The sequence below is a fragment of the Lithobates pipiens genome, unplaced genomic scaffold, assembly GCF_037356315.1.
Source record: "Lithobates pipiens isolate NorthernLeopardFrog02 unplaced genomic scaffold, aLitPip1_a1.2 Scaffold_8, whole genome shotgun sequence".
NCBI lineage: Eukaryota > Metazoa > Chordata > Amphibia > Anura > Ranidae > Lithobates > Lithobates pipiens.
The window spans coordinates 405,483,854-405,510,214 of record NW_027507903.1 but is presented as its reverse complement, the minus strand read 5'-3'; positions in this window follow the sequence as shown (position 1 = coordinate 405,510,214).

Genomic DNA, 26,361 nt, shown 5'->3' with positions numbered 1-26,361 from the left:
TTCTGGCAGACCAGACTGAACCCAGGTCATCACACTCTGGTCTTCCTTACACGCTTCCTTCCAGGCTGTGGCTGTGGTGCTGGAGGTGTGGCAGAAGGAGGAGGAGGAGGAGGAGCAGGGGCATGGGCCAAATGACACAAGTGCGAATCTCGTGTCATTTGGCCCAACATACCCGTGTTGAGGGTGTGGAGAATAACCTCCTCACACCAGATCTGTTGCCCCTGCTCCATTTTCTCCAGCTTGCACACAATCAAGGCAGCCAAGGCCTCTTGGTGTGTTGGTTTTGCTTGTAGTGCGGCAGAGTCTCACCAATCAGCCTCAGTGCCGACTCCTCCACATTCCCCCCCTTTCTCCCCCTTTTGCGTGGTAGGCGGAGGGGAGGGACCTGGCATTTGGTAAGGCTCCTTTGGCTGGCCACCGCCTGGCTGCCGCTTACCCCTGCCTCCTCCTGGCTGCCACTTTCCACAGCCACCTCCTGGCTGCTGCATTCTACACCCTCCTGGTCCTGGCTGAGTTCTTCCTGTGTATGAAAAAGGGACATCGTTTGAGTTTTTGGTTCATCAAACACACACAATTTTTACATCAACACTGTTGCAAATTGTTAACCAATAGAAAAGACTATCATTCTGAGCCCAGCATTTTTCTTTCTTGTCGCAAAGGTTTTGGCCACTACTGTCTATTGATATGTGAAACACTTTCTAAAATCAGCAATTAGTGAGCAAAAATCAAGTTAACATCATTCATTTTGACTCCACAAATATGTACAACAATACTATACCTGGCTCAAGCTGGGCTCCTCCAGTTCTTCCTGAGTGGAAGGCCCAGGTTGGGCGTCAGAAGACTCAGCGGGTGTGGAATGGAGCATAGGACGCGTGGAAGGAAGAGTAGAGAGGGATTGTCTGGCCTCAGCCTGGTCTGACAGAAAACTCATCCTGTCATAATACCACAGGGTGGGAACATAAACCTGAGCTGCTGAATTTCCTGATTTCATCGACTTCAGCACCTTATTCCTCTCCTTCAGATATGTACTCCTGAGGTTCCCAATTTTCTTTTTGATATATTTCTCATCTGCCCTGGGGACCACCGGCTTCACAAACTCAACCAGTTTCATTATTGCTGCCTGCTTCTTTGCTCTGCTACTGTATAAAGGATGGGTGTTTTGCCACAGGACTGGCAGGTCTCGATATTTATCGATGAATAGAGGGAGGAAGCTGTAATCATTAAAGCCGTCCATGTCTGCAAGACACAACACAAGACAAACACTGTCAGGCTAAACTCCACTAATGCAGGCCTCAATCTAGAAGCAGTGTAGCCTAGTGATGTTCCAAGTTCGTTTGTTGGCGCGTTCGTTGCCTCAGCTTCTCCCTCTGTTCACAGATCGTACGGACGACACACGCGTGTTACGTTTTATATACAGTGCGCATGCATGCAACTCCGCCCGCCCCTGACGTTCTTTCCAGACTATTCCCTGCCCCTTCGCTTCCGGCGCAGTGGGCAGAGCACACAGGTGCGCAATAATAATTACACTAAACGAGGAGGAGGGGGAGGAAAGGCCGGAGCTTGAAACGTCCTGATCCAGGAAGACAAGATTTCAGGCCGCAAATGTCTTTTGGAGAGATGTTGGAGATGGTCGACATATTGAACAGGACCGACTATGATGTGAAATATGGACCTTACACAAACCCAAATATCAGAAAGGCCAAGATCATGAATCAAGTTGTGAAGTGTCTTCTGCCTAATTTTGGGGTACACCGATCCATGGATCAACTGAGAAAACGCTGGTCAGATCTGAAACAGAGGGAGCACGAGCAGTACATAAGGATCAAGCGTGTTCTGGACAAAAGTAAGTAGTTGTGTGTTCATATGATTATTCTTGCTTGCACACATGTTCCATGTGCTTTGAGTTCATGATCTGCATTTTAAAATGGCGACAATTTTAAGTTCATGGTTTCATTCGTTCGTAGGAAACATCGTTATGCAGATAAGTATTCAAGCTGAACACAGTGTCCCCAATAATGTTCTGACCTTGAAGCTCGGCCAAAATAAACAATTGAACAACACTTCCAAACAATGTTTCATATTGTTAATTATGCCCTCTGTGTGATAATTATTTAATTTTTACAAATCTCATAGGGAAGAGAAGACTCGGCAAGTATGAGGACACCAGGGACCCCACCCCTCACAAAGAAGGACAACTTCCAAAAGAACAAACAGAGGAAAAGGAGGAGGAGGAAGAGGAAGAAGGAGAGATCGTGCAGGATGTGCAAATTGTCACCACAACAGGTGAGTGTCGGAGAACACAGCTTCCAGTAAGCTCATCAATGTATGTCACCATATTTAAATTACATGTTTTTTTTCTTTTGTTTTATAGGTGATGTGGAAGACGATTTCCGTTTTACCAGTGAAAGTGCCCAGATCAGGGAGATAATGGGGTGCAATGGGTATTGGGAACATATCCTGCAAAACATCAATGATGTTAATTTAAATTGGAAAAACATCATTGATGTTTTGGGGAGAGTGAGAAACACCCCAAACTAGATAGGGTCTTATTTTTGGAATTTTAAGAACAAAATGTGGTAGTTCTCCAAATTCGACATTTGGAAGATGCACAGAGTGTGTAAACATGCATTATCTCCCATCATGGGGGATCAATGTATGTGTTTGGTGTTTAGTGTCTGAGATGAAGGGGTTGCAGCCCCAAAGCATGTACATTGATCCCCCATGATGGGAGCTAGCACATGTTGACACACTGTGTGCATCTTCCAAATTTAGATTTTTCTGGGGTGACACCCCATGTGATGAAGGCAAGATCAGGCCAGTTTGTACATACTCATGTCTGATATTGTCTTCACTTTTCAAAGTGGAACTTTGTCTGTTCCTGTGTTCTGTATTTTACAGTTAGATATATGCCTGTTTACACCAAAACAATAATTCAAACAATTTAAAAAAAAAAATGATTTTGAAAAAACAAATTTTCTTGGTTGGTTGTACAAACCTTTTCCAAACGCACATGTGAATGTGGTTGGATTAAACAGTTCAATTAGCAACAATGTGTGGCTTTTTTGTTCATGGCACCAAAAATGTATTTGGAGTACAATTTAAGTTTATACTGAGAAGAAGTGTGATTTACTAAAGGCAACTCCACTTTGCACTCCCAGGGCAGTTGCAGGTGTACTTTTGCAGTGCACTTGTAGTACATAGTGGATGTGCCTTTACTAAAAAAAACACCCACAGTGATGTGTAAATTTGGACAATCATGCCATTTTCCTGCCATGGTTCTGAAAATGAGCACGATTTGGGTCAGTAATGCACTACATACATTAGTTACCAAAAAAGAAGGTGTATGTGTAGCAGACCCACAACATAATAAAATTATCTGAAGAAGAGACTGTCCCCTCATCTCGTACAGAACTTGGGTTTGCACTGTTGGTGAAAAAGGCACAACTTTATCAAACATAATTATACCTAGGAGACACATAAAACCAAGCCAAGCAGTAAATGAAGGAGTTTCATATAAAAATTTTATTTGAAAATACTGCTCAGACATTGTCGGGCATATCAATGGCCCCCCTACCCACAAAGTAGTCCATGTATTGTGTTCTAACCTCACGGGCGCTTTGGGGGGCAAGCCAGGATGAGCATGTTGAAGGCCCGTGAGGTTATCTGCATTGTCCATCAAGTCTGCTTCTTGTTGGCCAACTTAGACCACATAGTTTGCAGAAACTTTTTTCAAAAAATTGTGCAGAACACAGCACGCCAGCACTATATGATTGAGTTTGTATTCCGCCATGTGAATAGGCGTAAGAAAAAGGCGAAATCGGCTGGCCAGTATACCAAAAGTGTTCTCCACCACTCTTCGGGCTCTGGACAGGCGGAAATTAAAAATCCTATGGTCTGGGGTGAGGGTCCTCTGGGGGAAAGGCCGCATCAGATGGTTCGTCAGGGCAAACGCCTCATCCGCGATGAAGACGAACGGAAGTCCTTCCTGATTCTCCTCTGGGGGTGGCAAGCCCAGACTGCCACTCTGGAGACGCCAGTAGAACTCCGTCCGTGAGAACACTCCACCATCCGACATCCGTCCATTTTGGCCCACGTCCACATACAAAAACTCATATGTCGCAGACACCACCGCCAACATCACGATACTATGAAACCCCTTATAGTTAAAATAGTATGACCCCGAGTTGGCTGGTGGGATGATGCGGACATGCTTCCCATCTATTGCTCCTCCACAATTGGGAAAGTCCCAACGACTGGCAAAGTGGGAGGCCATAGTCTGCCATTCCTGTGGCGTTGAAGGACACTGTGGATTGAAACAAGAACAAAAATTATTAGTTTGACCAATCAACATTCCAAGCAGATTAGCCACAAACATTTTGGGACAAAATTCATTAAACATTTTTGTGAGTATTTAAAGCCTAAAGTCTAATGTCCCCATATGAGAGTCAGCACCCCCCTCCCTCTCCACTTGATTGAGAGCTGAATGGCTAAATAATGTGTGATACTTTGGGAAGCCCCTCCTTACTTACACTATTGGCAGCCCACCGGACAGGTAAGAAGTGTCAGAATAACTAAAAATTTTAAAAATGTAAGCACTTTTGGACATTCTGCTATTACATATCCAGATAATTAATAGGTTAAAAGTCAAAAAATAAAAAAAAGTTTAAAGTATTGAGGCAGGCCCTTACACTACATGCTTAGGTGAATTCATCCATAAATGTGAGCATCAAAAAGGTAGGTATAGTGTGTATTGGGTTTGGTAAAGTCATCAGATAGAGGATTGCTATCAGCTGGCCTAGCAGTTGGGGGGAGGGGGGTTCCTAATGATTTTGGCACAACCCCCCCCCCCCCCCCAAAAAAAAATTAAATAAATAAATAACACTCTGCATGAATTGAAACACACACATCACATTTGTAGACATTTTAGGGTAAAGCAATACTATGGAGATGATAAAAGACATTGTTAAGTGACTAGACTAGAGTTTTAGGGGCCAAGAAGAGCATGGTGGTGAAGTTAGTGAGGCAAATATGCCTGAGGACAAAGGGGCAGAGCATCTAAATTAGAGCATATTGCAATGATGGTAATTAGGGAATGAGGAAAGAAATTCAAGACAATAGCAATCATGAAATACATAGAATGTGATGTTAAAGGATAAAACTTACCTTCATATAGTCCTTCTGCAGGACCTAAATGATGGCAGAACAGGTCTCTGGAATAATGAGCCCCAGAGCCTGGGGGGAGATGCCTGTAGAGAACTTGAGGTCCTGAAGGCTTCTCCCTGTTGCCAAGTAGCGCAAAGTGGCGATGAGCCTCTGCTCCGGAGTGATGGCTTGCCACATGCAGGTATCCTGCCTGGTGATATAAGGGGTCAGCAAAGCCAGCAGACGGTGAAAAACGGGGTCCGTCATCCGGAGATAATTCCTGAAATCATCAGGATTATTCTCCTGGATCTCACGGAGCAAAGGCATGTGCGAGAACTGGTGACGCTGGCGCAACCAATTCTTGGTCCACAAACGCCTCCCCTCCCTGTTCATGGACCAGGCTTGTGTCAAAGTAGCAACCCCAACACGAAGCCCCTGCACAGCAGAAACTCTACAACGAGTACGTAGAGGAAACATGGTTCGAAAACGGTCGGCTGGTCAGAGCGGACACCAGAAAGCACAGATAAACAATAAGAATTGTCTTTCAAAGCGTACTATACCAAGATATAGTCCACAATGATCAACAAATACTTACTGACTGCACGCACTGATTATCAGATACGCACCGACAAGCAGAAACTGAAGAGCTGTAGCGATCTGAATCACAAATCTGAAAAGCGCGAATCGTCTCTCACCAAACTTCTACTAACACGCGATAGACACGAGATCAGCAGAAGGAGCCCAAAGGGGGCTGGACGAGGAGATTAACTTCCTTTTTCTAGTCCCGCCGTACATGGCTTACGTCACCGTGTTCTTGGCCACCTGCGAAATCAGACAACTTGGCCCGACCGTGTGTATGCAACAGTTTCGGACAAGATCTGACGGACAAAATCCGACGGGCAAAATCCGACGGATTTGGTTGCCGAAATCTCCGACCGTGTGTACGTGGGCTAAGTGATTACCTGAAATTTCTGCAAAGATTACACAGAGGGATCCATAGATAGGTCCACTTTACCTGCCTGGTAGCAGAGTCCAGCTAGAGGTGAGGAAGACACGTATAGTGTTATGTATAGTGATCATTCCTGCCTTCCAGGTGTTATAGTGATATTTCCTTCCGACCTTCAAAGTGCCACAGTGATCCTTCCTGCCTTCCATGCACCATAGTGAACCTTCCTGCCTTCCATGCGCCATAGCGATTCTTCTTGCTTTCCATGTGTCATAGTGATCCTTCCTGCCTTCTATGTGCCACAGTGATCCCTCCTGCCTTTCAGGCACCCTAGTGATCCTTCTTCCCTGCCTTACATGTGCCATGGTGATCCTTCCTGTCTTCCATGTGCCATAGTGATCCTTCCTGCCTTCCATATGTCATAGAGATCCTTCCTGCCTTCCAGGTGTCATGGCGATCATTCCTGCCCTTCATGGGCCATAGTGATCCTTCCTGCCTTGCATGAACCACAGTTATCCTTCCTGCCTTGCATGAACCATAGTTATCCTTCCTGCAATTCATGTATAATAGTGATCCTTCCTGACTTCCATGTGTCATAGAGATCCTTTCTGCCTTCCATGTGCCATAGCGATATATTTTCTTTGTTTTATATATTTAATTAAAGGACATGCTACACCATATGGTTGCTTGGCACCCCTCTCCTCCCTCTTTTTATCTAATTACCAATAACCCTAGTCACTTACATTTCAAAAGGTTTAGGGTTGCATCGGACTACCATGCATTGTGCTGTACTGCAAAATGAATGGGCTTCCTTAAAGTAATTGCAAAATGTAGACAGAAAAAGAAGAAACACTCCTGCGCTCGTGAGGACGTTAACCGTATAAAAAGAAGTAGTACTGTTTGAAACTACTAAACTGAAGAAAATGATACTGCATATCCCGCTGCCTAATCTGATCAGGGGTGGCCCGAAGGAGGCTGTGTAGAAAAGGTGAATGCAAGGCGCGTGATCGAATGCTAGTAACAAAATACACAGTTTATTCATGAACAATAAATTATATATATGAATAAAATCAATATATAAATAATACTACGTATCGTAAAAGGTAGGGTTACATAGTATGTACTAGAAGGTTAGAAAATTAGGCATGCCCATTCAGGGGCCAATGCTTAAAATGCTTAAAAATAGGTTGACGCGTTTCAAGGATAACCTCTTCATCAGAACTAGGGATGAGCTTCGTGTTCGAGTCGAACGTACGTTCGACTCGAACATTGGCTGTTCTGCCGTTCGGCGAATTCCGAACGTTTGGGCCGTTCGCGTCAAAATTCGAGTGGCGTGCGCGGACCACAATGCACTGCGGTGGCGCAGTGCATTGCTGGCTCATGATTGGCCAAGCATGCACTGTGACCCCGCATGCTTGGCCAATCGTAGCGCCAGCAGCGAGGAGAGCCATGATTGGCCACAGGCATTCTGCCTGTGGCCAATCATAGCTCAGGCTGTGCAGTGCACGCCCCACACTATATAAGGCCGCCTTTGAGGCGGCCTCGTGTAGTGTGTTAGCATCTGAAGCAGTGGGTGTTCTGTGTACCTTCAACACAGTACACACCGATCGTTTTTGGCTGATTTCCTATCTTGCTGCTGTGTAGTGGTTGTTGTCTGTGCCCTGACCGCAGTATACACCACTATATTCACCTCACCTATATAGCTAGTGATCTAGCTTTAACCACTTAACAACTGCCCATTGCCGATTAACAGCTTCAGGGCGGTTGTTTAACTCTGAGAGGCCGTTAATTAACGGTCTCCCAGAATTCTGCTCTCGCGCGCCCCCTGGGGCGCGCACTCGAGAGCATCCGTGACCGCCGGGCCCACAGGACCCGGCGCATCACGGATCACGGTAGACGGCCGCTCGTCGTGGCCGTTTACCACGTGATCGCTCCGTCAAATGACGGAGTGATCACTTGTAAACAAACCGGCGTCATGTTATGAAGCCGGTTCCTCCCTCCCCTCTCTGTACCGATCGGTACAGCGGAGGGGAAAGAGATCGGTGTCAGCAGCGATGTGGGCTGCATCTGCAGTGCCCACATCGCTGCTCACCGAATTTAACCCCTCAATTCCCTGCCAATACTCTGCAATACCAGTGCATACTCTGCAGTACCCTGCCATTACTCTGCAGTACCCCGCCATTACTCTGCAGTACCCCGCCATTACTCTGCAGTGCAGTACCCTGCCATTACTCTGCAGTACCCTGCCATTACTCTGCAGTACCCCCATTACTCTGCAGTACCCCCCAATACTCTGCAGTACCCCCCAATACTCTGCAGTACCCGCCATTACTCTGCAGTACCCCGCCATTACTCTGCAGTGCAGTACCCTGCCATTACTCTGGAGTACCCTGCCATTACTCTGCAGTACCCCCCATTACTCTGCAGTAACCCCCATTACTCTGCAGTACCCTACCATTACTCTGGAGTACCCCCCAATACTCTGCAGTACCCTGCTATTACTCTGTAGTACCCCGCCAATACCCCGCCAATACTCTGCAATACCCTGCCATAAATTGCCATACCCAGCCATACTCGGAGATACCCAGCCATACTCGGTGATACCCTGAAATACCCAGCCATAGACGCCCCCCACCCCTCACAGCCCTCCGGTGCTTCTACCAACTCGCCAGTACGATCAAAGCCAGAATCTTTTTTTTATTTTTTATTTCAGGCTTCCCAGCCTAGAGGTGAGATGTGGGGTCATATTGACCCCCAGATTTCACTGTAAAGAGGACCTGTCACCCCATATTCCTATTACAAGGGATGTTTACATTCCTTGTAATAGGAATAAAAGTGATCAAAAATATATTTTTGGGGAAAAAAATGTCAAACTAAAATAAATAAAGTAAAATGAACAATAAAAAATAAAATAAAATTTTAAAGCGCCCATGTCCCCATGTGCTCGCATGCAGAAGCGAACACATGCGTAAGCCCCGCCCACATATGAAAATGGTGTTCAAACCACACATGTGAGGTATCGCCGAGAACGTTAGAGCGAGAGCAATAATTCTAGTCCTAGACCTCCTCTGCAACTCAAAACATGTAACCAGTAAAAAAAAATTTAAGCGTCGCCTATGGGGATTTTTTAAGTAGCGACGTTTGGCGCCATTCCACGGGCATGTGCAATTTTGAAGAGTGGCATGTTTGATATCTATTTACTCAGCATAACTTCATCTTTCACTTTATGCAAACATTGGGCTAACTTTACTGTTTTTTTTGTTTGTTTTTTAAGCACAAAACTGTTTTTTCCCCCCAAAAAACGCGTTTGAAAAATTGCTGTGCAAATACCGTGTGAGATAAAAATTTGCAACGACCACCATTGTATTCTCCAGGGTCTTTTGGTATGCATATGCTGTGTGTGTGAAATAACCTGATAATATGACAATTTTGTGAAAAAAAAAAAAAAGGAAATAGGCCGTCAGTACTTCAGGTGTGATCAATTTTCAGATATTGGCACCATAGCTTGTGGACTCTATAACTTTCACAAAGACCAAATAATATCCACCAATTTGTACTTATTTTTACCAAAGATATGTAGTAGTATGAATTTTGGCCAAAATTTATGAAGAAAAAATTACTAATCTGCTAAATTTTATAACAGAAACGAAGAAAAATTCATTTTTTCGCAGAATTTTCGGTCTTTTTTCTTTTATAGCACAAAAAAAAAAAAAACTGAGAGGTGATTAAATACCACCAAAAGAAAGCTCTATTTGTGTGAAAAAAGGACAAACATTTCCTATAGGTCCAGTGTTGCATGACTGAGTAATTGTCATTCAAAATGTGAGGGCACCGAAAGCTGAAAATTGGTCTTGTTATTAAGGGTGTTTAAGTGCCCAGTGGTCAAGGGGTTAATAATAGAGCTTGCAGTCAGTAGTGTTAGGAGATAGTGCGTGCTGTCTGCGTGCTCTGTACCCAGTACATACCGCTATAATATAGGGCAGGCCCCTACTTTCAAACATCCAACTTACAAACATCTCCTACTTGCAAACGCAAGGAGACAGCAGCAAGTGAGATGAAAAAAGATGGACGACAAAACAAATTATACAGGGGTGATAACCCTTCCCTATGTTTTCCAAAAAGCTTAAAAATAGTTTGTTTGACTGGAGCTACACTTTAAAAATGTACCGGTTGAAAATTACAAACAGATTCAACTTAAAACAACAAACCTACACAGTCCCTGTCTTGTTTGCACCGCCTGTATACTGCTGTTCTGAGTATATAGGGCCTGGGGGCCGACACGCGTTTCCTTTTTTTAATATGGGTACGGGGTTCCCCTTAATATGCGTACAAGACCCAAATAGGCTGGTAATGGGCAGGGAGGGCTACCCATGCCATTTTTCTCAATGATTTTCAACCATATTGCAGGAACCAGATATAACATTAAAACCGCAAGCAGTTTTAAATGGTGTTATTTCCGTTTAATGTCATTTTGTGCAGGGACTGTTCCAAACACGGGAAACACGTGGCACTTCACAGGCATACTACAGACACCCCCCAGGCACCATATTTAAAGGAATATTTCACCTTTTTTTTCACTTTAATCGTCATTAAAATCAGTGCTCCCGCCAAAACGGCAGTTTTTAAAACTTTTTTTTGCAGTGACCCATGTCCCCTGAGGCAGGAGGCAGGTCCCCAAACCCTTTTTAGGACACTATCTTGCATATTAGCCGTTGAAATTAGCACTTTCCATTTCGAACGTTCGAGTCCCATAGACTTCAATGGGGTTCTAACGTTCGTTTCGAACGCGGGGGTCGTTTGCAAGTTCTGGTGCGAACCGAACCGGGGGGTGTTCGGCTCATCCCTAATCAGAACCTTGAGATCATGAATACAGTGTGTGTACACAGGTAGACCAACATGGTCAACAAGCCAAGGAGTGGCTAAAAGGGAGATGCATTGTGTGATGAATAATTGGTTCCCTTTGACCCTAGGCCAGTCCTCATCACTGTGTTCTAAGGGGGTGTAGTGAGAGATAATAGGAAAGCCTGGAAACCTACTACAAGGGAAAGTTACCTGCGATACAAATTAAGGACTGTTTAAATGCGACAGCAGTTCTGAGCTCTGCAAGTCGGGGCCAGGGACCCACCGGCTGTTATAACAAGCTCATATGTCTTCCTTATTTCCACTCATGCCGGATGTCGATAGGGACAACATCAACAGATCCAGGCATTCGATAATTCCCTGGTGGGAGATACTGTTCACCTCCCACCCCTATAGTGACTACAGCCTTCTGGCCCCTGAGGACGATCGCAAACTGCATGTTTGCAGACAGGTCATTCCCTCCTCCCCCCACATTTGAATGACCTTTACAAAGAGAACAATTATCTCTCGCTACACCCCTTAGAACACAGCGATGAGGACAGGCCTAGAGCCAAAGGCAACCAATTATTCATCACAGAATGCATCTCCCTTTCAGCCAATCCTTGGCTTGTTGACCATGTCGGCCCACCTGTGTACACAGACTGTATTCTTGATCTCAAGGTTCTGATGAAGAGTTTATCCTCGAAACGCATCAACCTATTTTTAAGCATTGGCCCCTGATTGGGCATGTCTATTTTTCTAACTTTCTAGTGTATACTTTGTAATCCCACCTTTTATGATACATAGTATTATTTATATATTGATTTTATTTTATTTTTCATGTATGTAATTTATTGTTCATGAATAAACTGTGTATTTTGTTACTAGCGTTCGATTACGCACCTTACATTCCTTAAAGTAACACAGGTTAACAAGTGGCATAAAGTGCATTAATGCAACACACAACAACAGCAAAGTGTGAATAGGCCCTTTGTGCTTTCATGTTACAAAAACATATGATAAAATAATAATAATAATATATCAGTAGGTAAGTTATAAAACAACTTTATAATTTACAGGGCTGCACAATGAGGTTGCACAAAGTAAATTGGCAGGTAGTGAACCTCAGTAAATACTTGAGGTTCAGGAGGGCCCCACTCCTGGGAAATCATATCCAGCTACAGAGACCCTCCAGGAATAAATGCAATGGGAAATAAATAGCTTTTAATAATATGAATTCTGTTCTAAACAAGTCGAAAGTGAATCTGGGTCAGCATTGAAAAGTGTGATACATTTTTAGAAAAAATGTAAATGTAGTAACTCTTTATGGCATTACATGATAAATTTCAAGAGCAGCAAAGGCTCCAGGGGGTTCTGCGTAATTTATAGTAGCCTGAATATAATAAATGATTGCCGTTAGCAAACAAACTGCTTTTTATGTGATACGCTGTTGCTTTACTACTGTGTTGGTACAGGGAAGGTAGAAGTGTATATGAAGGATTGATAAAAAAAAATATATATATATATATATATATATATATATATATATATATATATATATATATATATATATATATATATATATATATATATATATATATATTGTCCTGTATTTTGCCTCTAGTCTTATATGACTATAAATCTGGAGCTGTCATTTAAAAATAACAGAGAACGAGTGACCATTATTAGCACTTAGATGAAATTGGTTCTATAGGCTTAGAGATGCACATGTTTAATTCTACTGGTCTATTTTTAGAAACGCTGCCCTAATTGCTATAGTATCACTGTAGTTTGATTCATTTTCTCAAGTCATTTTTTTTCCATGATACTGCTTTTCCCTGCAAATCATTATAAAGAAGAATTCCAGGTTAATTAGGACACATATGTTAGTTGAAAACTATAAACAGTATTGTTAAAATCAAAAATAAAAGCAATTTAATTAACACTTTTAGTTATTTTGTTTGCAATAAGAGAGCAGCGAATAAGCTCTCCAAAACACAAATTATTAGTCAATACTTAGTATTTTCTCTCTGTGATATCATTCTATTTGACTTCATAGACTGTATAGGTTCAGGGCAGAGAAAAGACCCATTGCATAGTGGCAATCTGATTTGTATGATGACTTAATTATATTTAACTCTAAAGTATAAGTTCACTTTTACAAAAAAATAATAAGTGCACATTTTTTCAGGTAAAAAAATAACTATTTTTTCAGGTAAAAAGAATAATATTTTTTTTGTTAGGAACCTGTAAAGCATTGCACCCACAATCTGTAGATTGTAGGTATAATGCCACGGTCCTGCAGACTGTCTGTGTATCCATCTGCCTATACCAAAATGGGCAGGCAGTTACACTCTGACAGAAAGCTCAGCAAATATGGCTGTAACATGTTACAAAACGTGAACTTATCCTTTAACAACAACTTGGACCTATAAACCTCCGCACATTGTTACCTGATCTGTGCAATGGTTTTGTGCAATGGTTTTGCACAGAGTGGCCCCAAACCTCCTCTTGTGTGTCCACCGCCATACTGCCAAGAGCGGCCCTTATGTAGTGCTCCAATCCTGCGACAGTAGGCAGGCTGATGACGTCACAAGATCCGGTGCCAAAAAAGAAGCCGATAGGAGAATGAGCGTAAGGTCAGGGTGCCATACCCAATCATTCGCAAAGTAGGGAGGAGCCACAGAACAGGTAGATGACACCACGCCAGAGCCGAGCAGGGGGCGAGGCCATTCCGTCCCCCAGATCATAAGGCTCCATAGACAAGGTTATTTGTTTTATGTGTTTATACATACATATATATCTATATACTGAAATCTAAAGGCCTTGATATTTACATAATCCCATGCTCGCCCACGAATCTCTTCTGTGACATCCTCTGTACTTGCACGCTGGCTGTGAGTGAACTCAGGGGTGAGTTTTTTTCCCCCGCACTATTCTGTTAAAGCAATGTATAACTATAACTGTAAATTGCATACTGTGTATTTGCTACAATTATGCATAATTACTATACAAATACTTATGTGTTTTCATTTATATTTTAATCTTTATTCCCTCTTTATTCTCCTGAAGAAGCAGGCAACCACGAAAAATGTTGAGAGCCTGATGGCCCACACCTACACTACTCCTTGAGCAGCTTCCTAGACAGGAAGGAACCTTCCTAACATCCCAGAAAGGAACCCCAGTTGAGAGTGTCCACTGAGGAGGAACACTCTATCCTAAAAAATAGTCTGGCTGTGGATCCTCTGACAGGAGGAGGCTTGCTTCCATCTACCATGGTAGTATACGGAATTCCCAGTTTCTTTTGATCTCTGGTGAGTTTAAAGAGGAAGTAAACCCTGATGAGTTTACTTCCTCTTTCATTCCCTGCAAAGGCAAAGCATAATGGACTACTATGCATCGCATAGTAGTCCATTATGTGTCACTTACCTGACACAGGAGCCAGCAAAATCGCCGCTGTCCCCTGTAGTCCGCCGCATCCATCTTCTTGGTGGGGTCTCGCAGCTCCGCCGCTGTCATTCGGCGAAGCCGCGAGGACGTCACTCCTGCGCATGCGCACGGGAGCCGACACGCGCGGCAGCTCCGTCTCTGAGAATGCCACGCTCAGTGCGCCTGTGCGCCGCTGTCTACGGCGCATGCGCCGTAGACAGCGGTGCCTGTTTTCGGGCAAATATCTCCTAAACCATATAGGTTTAGGAGATATTTCTTGGACCTACAGGTAAGCCTTAATCTAGGCTTACCTGTAGGTCAAAGTGGTTTGTAAGGGTTTACAACCACTTTAATATCTACTGGGTGAGGTGTGGTGATGGGACTAATTAACCTGACCCAGATTACCAGCAGTTTTTTATCCTAGCTATGAAGGATTCTGGATTTTTATGAGTGTTTTTAATACATGGACTGAACTTATCCATTTCTTTAGTGCTGCTAGTGCTTACATTCCTTCAGATTTTAAGCATCTTTTGTTTATGTTATCTATCCTATCGTAGCGGCTATTTTGTACACTGAAATATCAGATGTATTCCTGAGCCCTGAGGGGAAGTGGACTTTTGTAATTTGTGATTTTTTACTTTCGGTTTTAGAGTATTTTGTGTACATTGTGTACATAGGCTTGTGTACACTGATCTGTGTTTGAAATGCACATTAACCACTTGAGACCCGCGCTATAGCCGAATGACGGCTACAGCGCGGACCTCTTTTGCCGGGACTATGTCTATTGACGGGCGTGCGCGGCGCGCTCTGTGATCGGCGAGTCTATGAGACTCGCTTGATCACCGATTCGAGCAAGGGGTCGATCCCGACCCCTTATCACGTGATCAGCTGTCAGCCAATGTCAGCTGATCATGTGATACAACGGAGCCGGTAATCGGCTATTATTCCTCCTCGCGCTGTCAGCGCGAGGAGAAAGAAAAAGAGCCGTTCACCGGCGGCAGCCCTGCAAGTGCCCACCTGCCCCCTGCCAGTGCCACCTCAATAAAAAATAAGTGCCCCCCGTCAGTGCCACCCAGCAGTGCCCACAGTGCCACCCAGCAGTGCCACCCAGCAGTGCCCACAGTGCCACCCAGCAGTGCCCACAATCTGCCTCAACAAAGGTGCTGCACCCCAGTGCCACATATCCGTGCCCATCAGTGTCATCTACCTGTGCCCATCAGTGCCACCCATCAGTGCCCAGCAGTGCCACCTATCAGAGCCACCTATCAGTGCCACCTATCAGTGCCCATCAGTCCCATCTATCAGTGGTACCTATCAGTGCCCCTTAGTGCCACCCATCCGTGCCATCTTATCTGTTCCCATCTTTGCCCATCAGTGCCGCCTTATCTGTGCCCATCGGCGCCGCCTTATCTGTGCCTATTAGTGCCGCCTTAACTATGCCTATCAGTGCCCACCAGTGCAGCCTATCAGTGCCCACTAGTGCAGCCTATCAGTGCCCACCAGTGCAGCCTATCAGTGCCGCCTCATCAGCGCACTTCAATGAAGGAGAAAAATGACCTGTTTGCAAAAATTTATAACAAACTATTAAACATGATTTTTTTTTGCATCTTTTTTTGTTTGTTTAGCAAAAAATAAAACTCCCAGCTGTAATTAAATACCACCAAAAGAAAGCTCTATTTGTGGGAAAAAATTGATAAAAATTTCATTTGGGTACAGTGTTGTATGCCCGCGCAATTGTCATTCAAAGTGCATCAGCAACGAAAGCTGAAAATTGGTCTGGGCATGAGGGGGGTTTAAGTGCCCAGTAAGCAAGTGGTTAAACCTAGGTCAGCAGATTTCCATTTACCTCAATAGTACAATAGTATAGTGTGGATGACAGTTCCGAGGTTGCATATGACCTGCTTTGCGTAGTGTGGTGGTGTTGCTTTTCTTTGAATGTAGTATGCCCTATTTTAGATACAGTTTCATTGCAGATCAAGCATAACCTTTTGCATGTATTGCATACATTTTAGCAGCTCTGTGTTTTAATGCAAAAGCTGGTGTTTGATGGTAAACTTGTACAAGAGCAGTGTGAACAACAGGCTTTGACAAAGCATTTGCAAAGCTTTCAGCAAGCTTTGTTAAAGCTTTTACAATATAATTCAGCTTCATTTTGTAAATGTTGAGAACGGATCCTAATGATAGTGATGATTGCCACTTTAAGCGAGTTGCTAGCAGGCTTCAGCAGGCTTTCTACAAGCTGCAAGTAGTGCTGTAACCTGCTAGCAGCTTTTTTGGTGACAGGAAGTTTACAACAGCTAGTGTTTGATGGTAAGCTTGTACAAGAGCAGTGTGAACAACAAGCCAAAGCTTTTAAAAAAAACATTCAGCTTAATTTGTAAATGTTGAGCACGGATCAAAATGAGAGTGATGATTGCCACTTTAAGCGAGTTGTTAGCAGGCTTCAGCAGGCTTTCTACAAACTGCAAGTAGTGCTGAAACTTGCTAGCAGTTTTTTTTTGGTGACAGGAAGTTTGCAACAGAAAGTCCTTTCATTTACATGACTTAAACTATGAATTGTTTTCAAATCCATGGGGTATAGATGTTAAAATAGCCCCATCCCTGTTTAGGGATAGTTGTTCAACTTTGACATAGATTGCTTTTGTCCTCACTGCACATACCAAGTTATTTTGCTTGTGGTTCAATGTTGGATCTTTTGAATTGTATTAATGTGACTGAAATGCATGCAATATTTCCTAAGATAAGATGCTCACCTGTTCCTGTGCTGTTGCCTCTGGCTCTGCTAAGTAACATATGCACCAGCAATATGCAGGCACTATTAAATAGGAGATCACCCTGTTGAGCAGTGCCTGCAAGTGAACTGGGTGTAACTAGAAAGGGGCTTTGGGTGCTGGAGTCTTGAGACACCCATGCTATATTCATGATTAGTTGCTTACAGTAAATCTTTATAAAAAATCTAAACAGGCGGTGCAAGGACTCTCTCAGCTGATACCGTTTTCTAGTGTGCTCCTGAAAAAAAAAAATGTATTTTGAAGTTTGGATATTCTTCATTTGTTTACATGTGTTTTCGCTCATATTTCCCAAACGTGTTAGTATTCAAGTTAATTGGCATCAATTTAAATTGGCCTTAGGGAGTGTGTTACCGGGATATTCTGCTATAAATTTATATGGTATAGAAAATGTTACAAAAATGTTTTTTATGTGCTCAATAAGCACTAGACTAGAGGATGTGCTGCGGCTACAGAGTATACAGAAAGTGAACCAAATAAGTACTAAACAATTAATTTTGACAGCAACATCACTAAGAAAACGTGCCTAATATTAATCAAAAGCTTTGAGCTCCATGAAGCTGCAGGTAGCAGAGCACAGCATTGGCAGCAAGGCACATGGGATTTGTCAATGGATGACATTCAAATAAAAAAAAAATAATCAGTATGTGTAGCAATACACTAATACCAGACTTTTTCAATGCCCATGTGTACCTCAGCAGAGGCATGAAGATGAAAATTCCAGAGCCAGAGACATATATGTATGAAACACATTTTGTTAGCAGTTTAGGTTATAGGCAGTAAGGGATAAATAAAACAACTGTTTAATGACAAGGTTTAGAATGATATAAAGGAGCTGTGACCACACATAACTAAATGAAGACGTTTAACTAATTTACATATACTGGAAAGCTGTCAGTTCAGTACTTGGTATTTGGTGCCCTTGAAAATGTTTAACTTCTCCACCTTGACAAGAAGCAAAAACTGTTTTATGTCTTATTTATTTATTTTTTTTGCTTTAGATGTATCATGCTTAGGAGAAGGATTAATCTAAAATGTCAGAAACATGAGCATACCACAAATACAATTTGTTTAAGCAATATATTTTTATTCAATTATTTGAATAGAATACATTGTGTCTTAGATGCAGGCAAAGCTTAGTAAAGTTCTGTTTTTATTAAGACCCAAGTCCTATTCATTAAGAAGTTAATGTTTTGTTACAAGATGTTCTAATTCAGACAGTCAATGTACTGATGTATTGTAAGCATAAAGCCAACACTGATGTAAGTCCATGCATTCTAACCTACATTAATTCAAAGTTCTTGTTTAGAGACAGACAATGATGTCAATAGACATGTGGGGCAGCAATTAAAATGATGCACTGCCTTCACTTACTAGGATTCTATTGAAGATAGCACTGTGACTTGAATGTTTAGTCTATGAAAGTGAATTGTGGCGCTGAGAACAAATTTCAAGATAGATGTACTGAGCTATTTATAAACTCGGCTAGCTATATAGCGTGCATTGATGTGGCAATCTGCAATACGTTATGGTGTATGACATACCTAAACATAATAATGAGCATCCGATTTAATTTCACTAAGTCATTAACATCTCACGATTTACTATATATAAAAAATATATTTTATTGGATTGCCTTAAATATAGCTTTTTTTGCATAACATGATTACATTACATCAATACAATTTGAAGTTGTGTGTTCATCTTGCTCCATGTATGTGTTCCTTGATGAGCCAATTGAGGGCAAATACTGCTGTGTGAAATATGAGCGAGTTGTTTCTCTGGAAGCCCAGATCCTGGATCTGGGGAATCAAGTGGCAAAACTCAGAAGCATCAGCAACCTGGAAAGGAGCTTGGAAATGATCCAGCAGGTGCTGGCGGGGGCCAGTGAAGAGGAGGTTGGAGACATGGAGGCACAGGAGCCAGAGGTAGGTAGCTGGGTGACAACTAGAAGGAGGGGTAGGGAGAAGAGCACTAGGGAGGCTAGTCCTGAGCTGGTACACCCCAACAAATATGTCAAGTTGCATGATGCTGGGGATATAAACTCAGGGGTGGCAGTGCTGGAGAAGGTGCCCCCCCCTAACTGCCAGGGGAGGGATGGCTCTGGTAAGGAGAGGGGCAAAGATGCAGAAAAGACTAGACAAGTGCTGGTAGTAGGGGACTCAATTATTGGGAGGACAGAGAGGGCAATCTGTCAGTTGTGCTCAGGTTAGGAACATTGTGGATCAGGTGGAGAGATTACTGGGCTGGGCTGGGGAGAACACAGCAGTCATGGTACACGTTGGCACCAATGACAAAGTGAGAGGAAGGTGGAGAGTCCTGAAAAATGATTTCAGGGACTTAGGGAATAGATTGCAGAAAAGGACCTCCAGGGTAGTTTTCTCTGAAAGGAAAGAGAAAGGCGCCTCTAAGTGCAGTGGTTAAAAGATGTATTACAGGCACAATGGGATTAAAAGCACTTACAAGATAGTAGGAGGTCATAAGCATATAATGATTCATCCTCATATGGATTGCTGTAATCCTCATCTGTCTGGGGGAGAGAGAGACGTCTTGCAGCTGTCAGAGTCCCTCGTGGATTGACAAGAAGGTGAAGAACATCGAATGTACTCGATATTTATTTATTTGTTTACATCATATGTTCTTGACTTTCTTCATCACCCAACATAGTAGCTTTGGCAGGTGCTATTTATATATGTGCATGCCTCCATATATGCGCACGCCTCCATCTCATTATGCTCTTACATTGTGCAAATCCTGGTCTACCCCTGTCTGTTCCTTCTGGGACCATTAAGACCAGATGCACACACTAAATCCAATATGCTGAATATGTCACATGAATCTGGCCCTTTTATGAAACCAACACCAATCAACAGGTCTACACTCCGCCCCTTTTGCCTCCAGCCTACCAGCACACACCATCCCCTTTGGTGTAGGTCTGATGAAAGAGCTCTGCATGCTCTGAAACGCATTACCACCTACCACCTCCACCTGATGTCACATCAGCCGTGTGCATTCCAGCATGGTTCCGGAACCCGGCCGCCTCATCGCATCTTCACCTTCTTGCCAATCCACTTCAGCAGGGACTCTGACAGCTGCAGTAAGGCTCTCTCTCTCTCTCCCCCAGACAGATGACAGTGATTTGCATGAAGACAAATCATTACATGCCTATGACCCATTACTATCATGTAAGTGTTTTTGTGCCTGTAATACATTTTTTAACTGCACTTAGAGGCGCCTTTTTCTTTCCTTTATGACCCTCCAGAGCTCCTTCTTCTCTACAAAGTGCTGCCTTCGGTGCCATCTCTCCACTTCTACTAAGGACTGGATACACAGCCTCACCAGAGTGCCCTCATCTCTCCCACCAGTTTTCTCTTAAATACTACCTGTAGCTTGAGCCAACCAGAGAGGCAGCAGCAACTTAGGGAACTGAACAAGTGCCTGAGGAACTGGTGCATGAAAGGGAAGTTTGGGTTCCTGGAGAACTGGGCAGACTTCTTAGTTAGCTACTGCCTCTTTAGTAAGGATGGGCTGCTCCTTAATGGGGATAGAACAGAGGAAGCAATAGCTGGCATTGAGCAAAGGACAGATGGTAATAGTGGAGTTAGCAGGGTTAATACAGCTGTAACCTCTAATTCCGGGGCGAATGCAAGGGCAATTTGAAAACAAAGCCAGAGGAAAACTAAGGGGAAGTTAATATGCACTCATACAACATAGTGAGGCGTATACACAAATGCTAGGAGCCTAGCTAACAAAATGGAGAAACTGGAGCTGCTAATACATGAGGAGGACTTAGACTTTGGGGTAATAACTCAAACTTGGTTTGACAGATCATACGATTGTTCGCAAATATCCAGGGGTATTCCTTGTATCAGAAAGACAAGGAAGGTATAAGAGGGGGAGCGGTGTGTCTATATGTAAAAAAATATGTAAGGGTGTCAGAGAGAAGCGACATTGTGAATGGGATAAGCGGGAGGTGGAATCAGTATGGGTAGAACTTCACAGAGAAGAAGTAATTGGGATATTAATAGTGGGGGAATGTTATAGGCCCCCAACTTAAAGGAGGAGGAAGAGCTGGGCCTTCTATCACAGTTGGAAACATCATCATAATGAGGGACTTCAATTATACCAATATTGACTGGGCAGAGGGGATAGCACACTCATTAAAGGCCCGTCATTTCATGAATGTCTTACGGGAAACTTCATGTACCAATTGGTAGTTTCCTCAACAAGGAAGAATGCCCTGCTAGATTTAGTAATTATGAATGATCCAAGTCTGATCTCAGATGTGGAAACACAGGACAACTTGGGATCTAGCGATCATAGTATGATCACATTTAACTTAAAACATAGAAAAAGGAGGCATGAGGGTAGCACAAGTACACTAAATTTCAAATGAGTGCATTTTTCTGAACTGCGTTTATTACTACATGACATCAATTGGTGCCAAATCTTTGAAACATTGAACACAGATAAAAAATGGGAATGCTTTAGGACCGTATTAACAACTTCAGCCCCGGAAGGACTTACCTACTTCCTGACCAGGCCACTTTTTTGCGATACTGCACTGCATCGCTTTAACTGATGATTGCGCGGTATTGCAACATTGTACCCAAGAGAAATTGATGTCCTTTTTTCCTCACAAATAGAACTTTCTTTTGGTGGTATTTGATCACCTCTACGGTTTTTATTTTTTGTGCCATAAACAAAAAAACGAGCACCAATTTTGAAAAAAATATATATATTTTTACTATACTTGCTATAATAAATATCACAAAAAAATCTAAAAATAAAATGTCATCCTCAGTTTTGGCCAATATGTAGTCTGCCACATATTTTTGGTAAAAAAAATCCCAATTAGCGTATATTGATTGGTTTACGCAAAAGTCATTGCGTTTACAAAATAGGGGATAGATTTAATGGCATTTATTATTATTATTTTTTACTAGTAATGGAGGTGATCTGCGATTTTTAGCGGAACTGCCACATTGCAACAGGCAGATTGGACATGTTTGACACTTTTTTGGGACCAGTGACATTAATACAGCGATTAGTGCTATAAAAATTAACTGATTACTGTATTAATGGCACTGGCAGGGAAGGGGTAAACACTAGTGTGGATCAAGGGGTTAAATGTGTTCCCTGGGAGGTGTTTCTAACTCTATGGGAGCTGGGCTGACTGGAGGAGGAGAGAAATCCCCATTCTGCCTCTCTCTGGAGCGATCGTGGGTGGCCGGCAGAAATCGAGGCCGCTGGACCCGCTGGTTGGCTCCCCCAGTAGTGAATAGTAACGCGCACCCACAGATCATGGTGCCGACATACAATGATGATGATTCACGCAGCTGAGGCAACTTGACCAAGTACAACTGCGGTGGCTGGTCAGCAAGCAGTTAAACAAAGGTATCACACAGTGCATTCAAATGGGAAAACAAATATCGAAGTGAGTAGGTTAAACCTGGGTGGCTAAACTGTGACTTAAAAAGCCTCATTAACCAGTTGCCAACCACGCATGCCAATATAAGTTGGCACAATGGCAGCGGTGGGAAAATAGGCATACCTGTAAATCCCCTGGGGATGGGGATAGCAACCGTGCATACAGCGTGACCATGCCCGCAAGACCGGTGTACTTAATGTCCTAGTGGTTAACCCCTTCATTGCCAGTGTAATTTACACAGTAATCAATGCATTTTTATAGCACTGATCGCTGTATAAATGACAATGGTCCCAGAATAGTGTCAAAAATGTCCGATGTGTCCGCCATAATGTCACAGTATCCATAAGATCACCGCTATTACTAATAAAAAAATTAATACTAAAAATGCCATAAAACTATCCCCTATTTTGTAGACGCTATTACTTTTGCGCAAACCAATCAATATATACTTATTGCAATTTTTTTACCAAAAATATGTAGAAGAATACATATCAGCCTAAACTGAGGAAAAACATTTTTTTTTATATATTTTTGGGGATATTCATTATAGCAAAAAGTAAAAAATAATGTGTTTTTTTCAAAAGTGTCGTCTTTTTTTGTTTATAGCGCAAAAATTTAAAACCACAGAGGTGATCAAATACCACCAAAAGAAAGCTCTATTTTTGGGAAAAAAGGATGTAAATTTTGTTTGGATGCAACATCGTATGACCACGCAATTGTCAGCTAAAGTGACACAGTGCCGAATCGCAAAAAGTGCTCTGCTCAGGAAGGGGGTAAAATCTTCTGGGGCTGAAGCAGTTAAAAAGAAGAACATGGTCTTTAACCACTTCCAGCCCAAGGACATCATATGATGTCTTTAACTTTCAGTGGGAATATTTGAATGATGCCTGCAGCTACAGGCATCATTCAGATATCCTCGTTTTCAGCCGGCAATTATGTGCACCATAAGAATGATCATAGTGGCAGTTCCACTGCTTGATCGTTCTTACAGGGGACGGGAAGGAACATCCCCCTCTACCGCCGCCATCCGGTACTTCTCTGGGCTCTCCTGTGCCATCAGGGACCTGGAGAAAGAATCAGCTGCTACCAGATGATGACCATAGAGATATCCAGTGACCAGATGGTCACCAGTCATTTCTATGACCGTCGGATGCCCAGGCATGACGTTATGATGTCCCTTCCGTACCGCAATTGTAAACAAAGCCGCGATAGCGGGTGGTAAGCATGACATTGTGAATTTTTTTTAATCTCATGCTTTCTAGCCTGGAGGAGAGAAGTGGGGTTTTATTGACCCTGCATCTCTCCATAAAGAGGACCTGTCACGCACCATTCCTATTACAAGGGATGTTTACATTCCTTGTAATAGGAATAATAGTGATCAAAAAAGTTAAAGAGAAAGTATAAAAATAAAAAATAAAGTAAAATAAAAAATAAAAAATGTTTTTTTTAAACGCCCCCATCTTGGTAGCTCAAGCTCAGAAGCAAAGTCACACGTAAGTCCCGCCCCCATATTTAGTTGAATTTCAAACCACACATTTGAGTGTATCACCGCGTGCGTTAGAGCGCGAGCAACAATTCTAGCACTAGGCCTCCTCTGTAACTCTAAACTGGTAACATGTAAAAAAATGAAATCGTCACCTATGGAGATTTTTAAGTACCGAAGTTTGACGCCATTCCATGAGTGTGCACAATTTTAAAGCACGACTAATGGGTATCTGTTTCCTCAGTGTAACATGATCTTTCACATTATACAAAAAAATGGGGTTAACGTTACCATTTTATTATTTTTTAACTCATGAAAATGTTTTATTTTTTTTTAAAAAGCAATGAAAAAAATAGTTGCGCAAATACCTTGCGAGATAAAAAGTTGCAACGTCTGCCATTTTATTCCCTAGGGTGTCACCTAAAAAAAAACATGTATAATGTTAGGGGGTTCTGAGTAATTTTCTAGAAAAAAAATTATGAGTTTTACATGTAGGAGAGGAGTGCCAGAATGGGCCCAGTATGGAAGTGGTTAAATAATATAAAGGGGATGGGTCAAAGTCAGCATATAAACACTACAAGGAATGTAAAAAGAAGATTAAGAACACAATCAGGACATTCGAAACAGATTACGAGAGACACATAGTAGAGGAGAGTAAAAAAAATCCAAAGAAATTTCTTAGATACATTAAAAATGAGAAGGCAAGATCAGAGCATATTGCCCGCATAAAATACGAGGAAGGGAGGATGATTATGGATGACACAGAGATGGCAACGGTACTAAATGCCTTCTTTTCCTCAGTGTTTACGCAGGAAAGAGAGGGGTTTAACAACTATGATAATACTGTTGGTGATACATGACAGGACGTACCCTTGTGGCTAACAGAGTGAAGAAAAGACATAATAAACTTATTACAAATAAATCATCAGGACCGGATGGCTTACAACCGAAAATTCTCAGAGAACTCAGTCAGGTTATAGCCAGACCATTGTTGCTAATCTTTGCGGACAGCATACTGACAGGAATTGTAACAGCTGATTAGAGAAAAGCCAATGTGGTACCAATATTCAAACATACATACAACAAAAGGGAGTTGCGACAGGGGCCAAGTTTGCCCCGAGCTTGGATAATTTTGTTTATAGCCAAGTGGGAGGAGGATGTCATCAATGCCCAGAAAAGATCAGAACTGGTCCTTTGTGCTAGGTATATAGACGACATTCTCCTCCTGTGGAATGGTAGTCATGAGTCCTTGGATCACTTTATCTCCCAACATAATGTAAATGATAGAGGCATTTACCTGTTCTATGAGGCTAGTAAAGAAAAAATTAATTTTCTTGATCCGGAGATCGAAATCATAAACCAACAATTAAATATTAAAACCTACTTTAAACCTATGGACCGCAATGGGTTTTGTCAGGATGCACCCTCCAGCAGACAGATTCATTTCCCTAGAAGAACCCTGAGGTGCAGAAGAATGCACATTCCTATTGCTCATAGGAATTGGGCTATGGCGGATAGAAGTGCGTGAATGCGAACTGGAGCGCAAACAGAAGCCGTCACACACCTTCATGCGCTCCGGAATTTGCACGCACCTGTGAATGATGCTGGCGCCAAGTGAACCTATTTGAATCCAGCCAGTACCTAGCCCTAGTGCTGCCTTGTCTTCAGCTTCTGTGTATCCTGTTTCCTGAGAACCCAATCTATATAGTGATCCCTGTTATCCACCTGGCTTGTCTTGACCATCCCTTGAACCTCTACCTGCACTGACCTCGGCTTGTCCCATGACCAATCTCCTGGCTTGTCTCCTGACCCCGATCCTGCCTGAACCCTGTATCCAATTTGCGAGCCGTGCCTGCCTGACCTTGCTACCTGTTGCTGTCATCTGCACCCTCTGCCTGCCTGTCGGTCTTCTTGCTGAAGCTTTTCCTGTGACTTCACTAGTCCTACTAGGACAAGCCATCTTGCTGCCAGCAAAGACTTCTTGGTGCTTGTGGGACTCTACAATCTGGCACCTTCTGTTTACACTATCAGGGGCCCTGAGTCAGAGTGGTAAGGGAGGCCTTGCTCGTCCATTCAGGCTCTTCTACCAGGTATGTGATAGTAAAGGCAGCCATGTCCGAGCCTGAACGAGCAACCTCCCCGGAGGAACAGCTGTGTCATCATCTCTTTGCACTCACTCAAGCAGTCAAGAATCTGCAAGAGGATTACAGTCAGCTTGAGGAACGGATCCATGGAATTTCTCCTCCCATGGCAGCTACCGTCTCACCTGCATCAGTAGAACATCCTACTGCACCTGCTATAG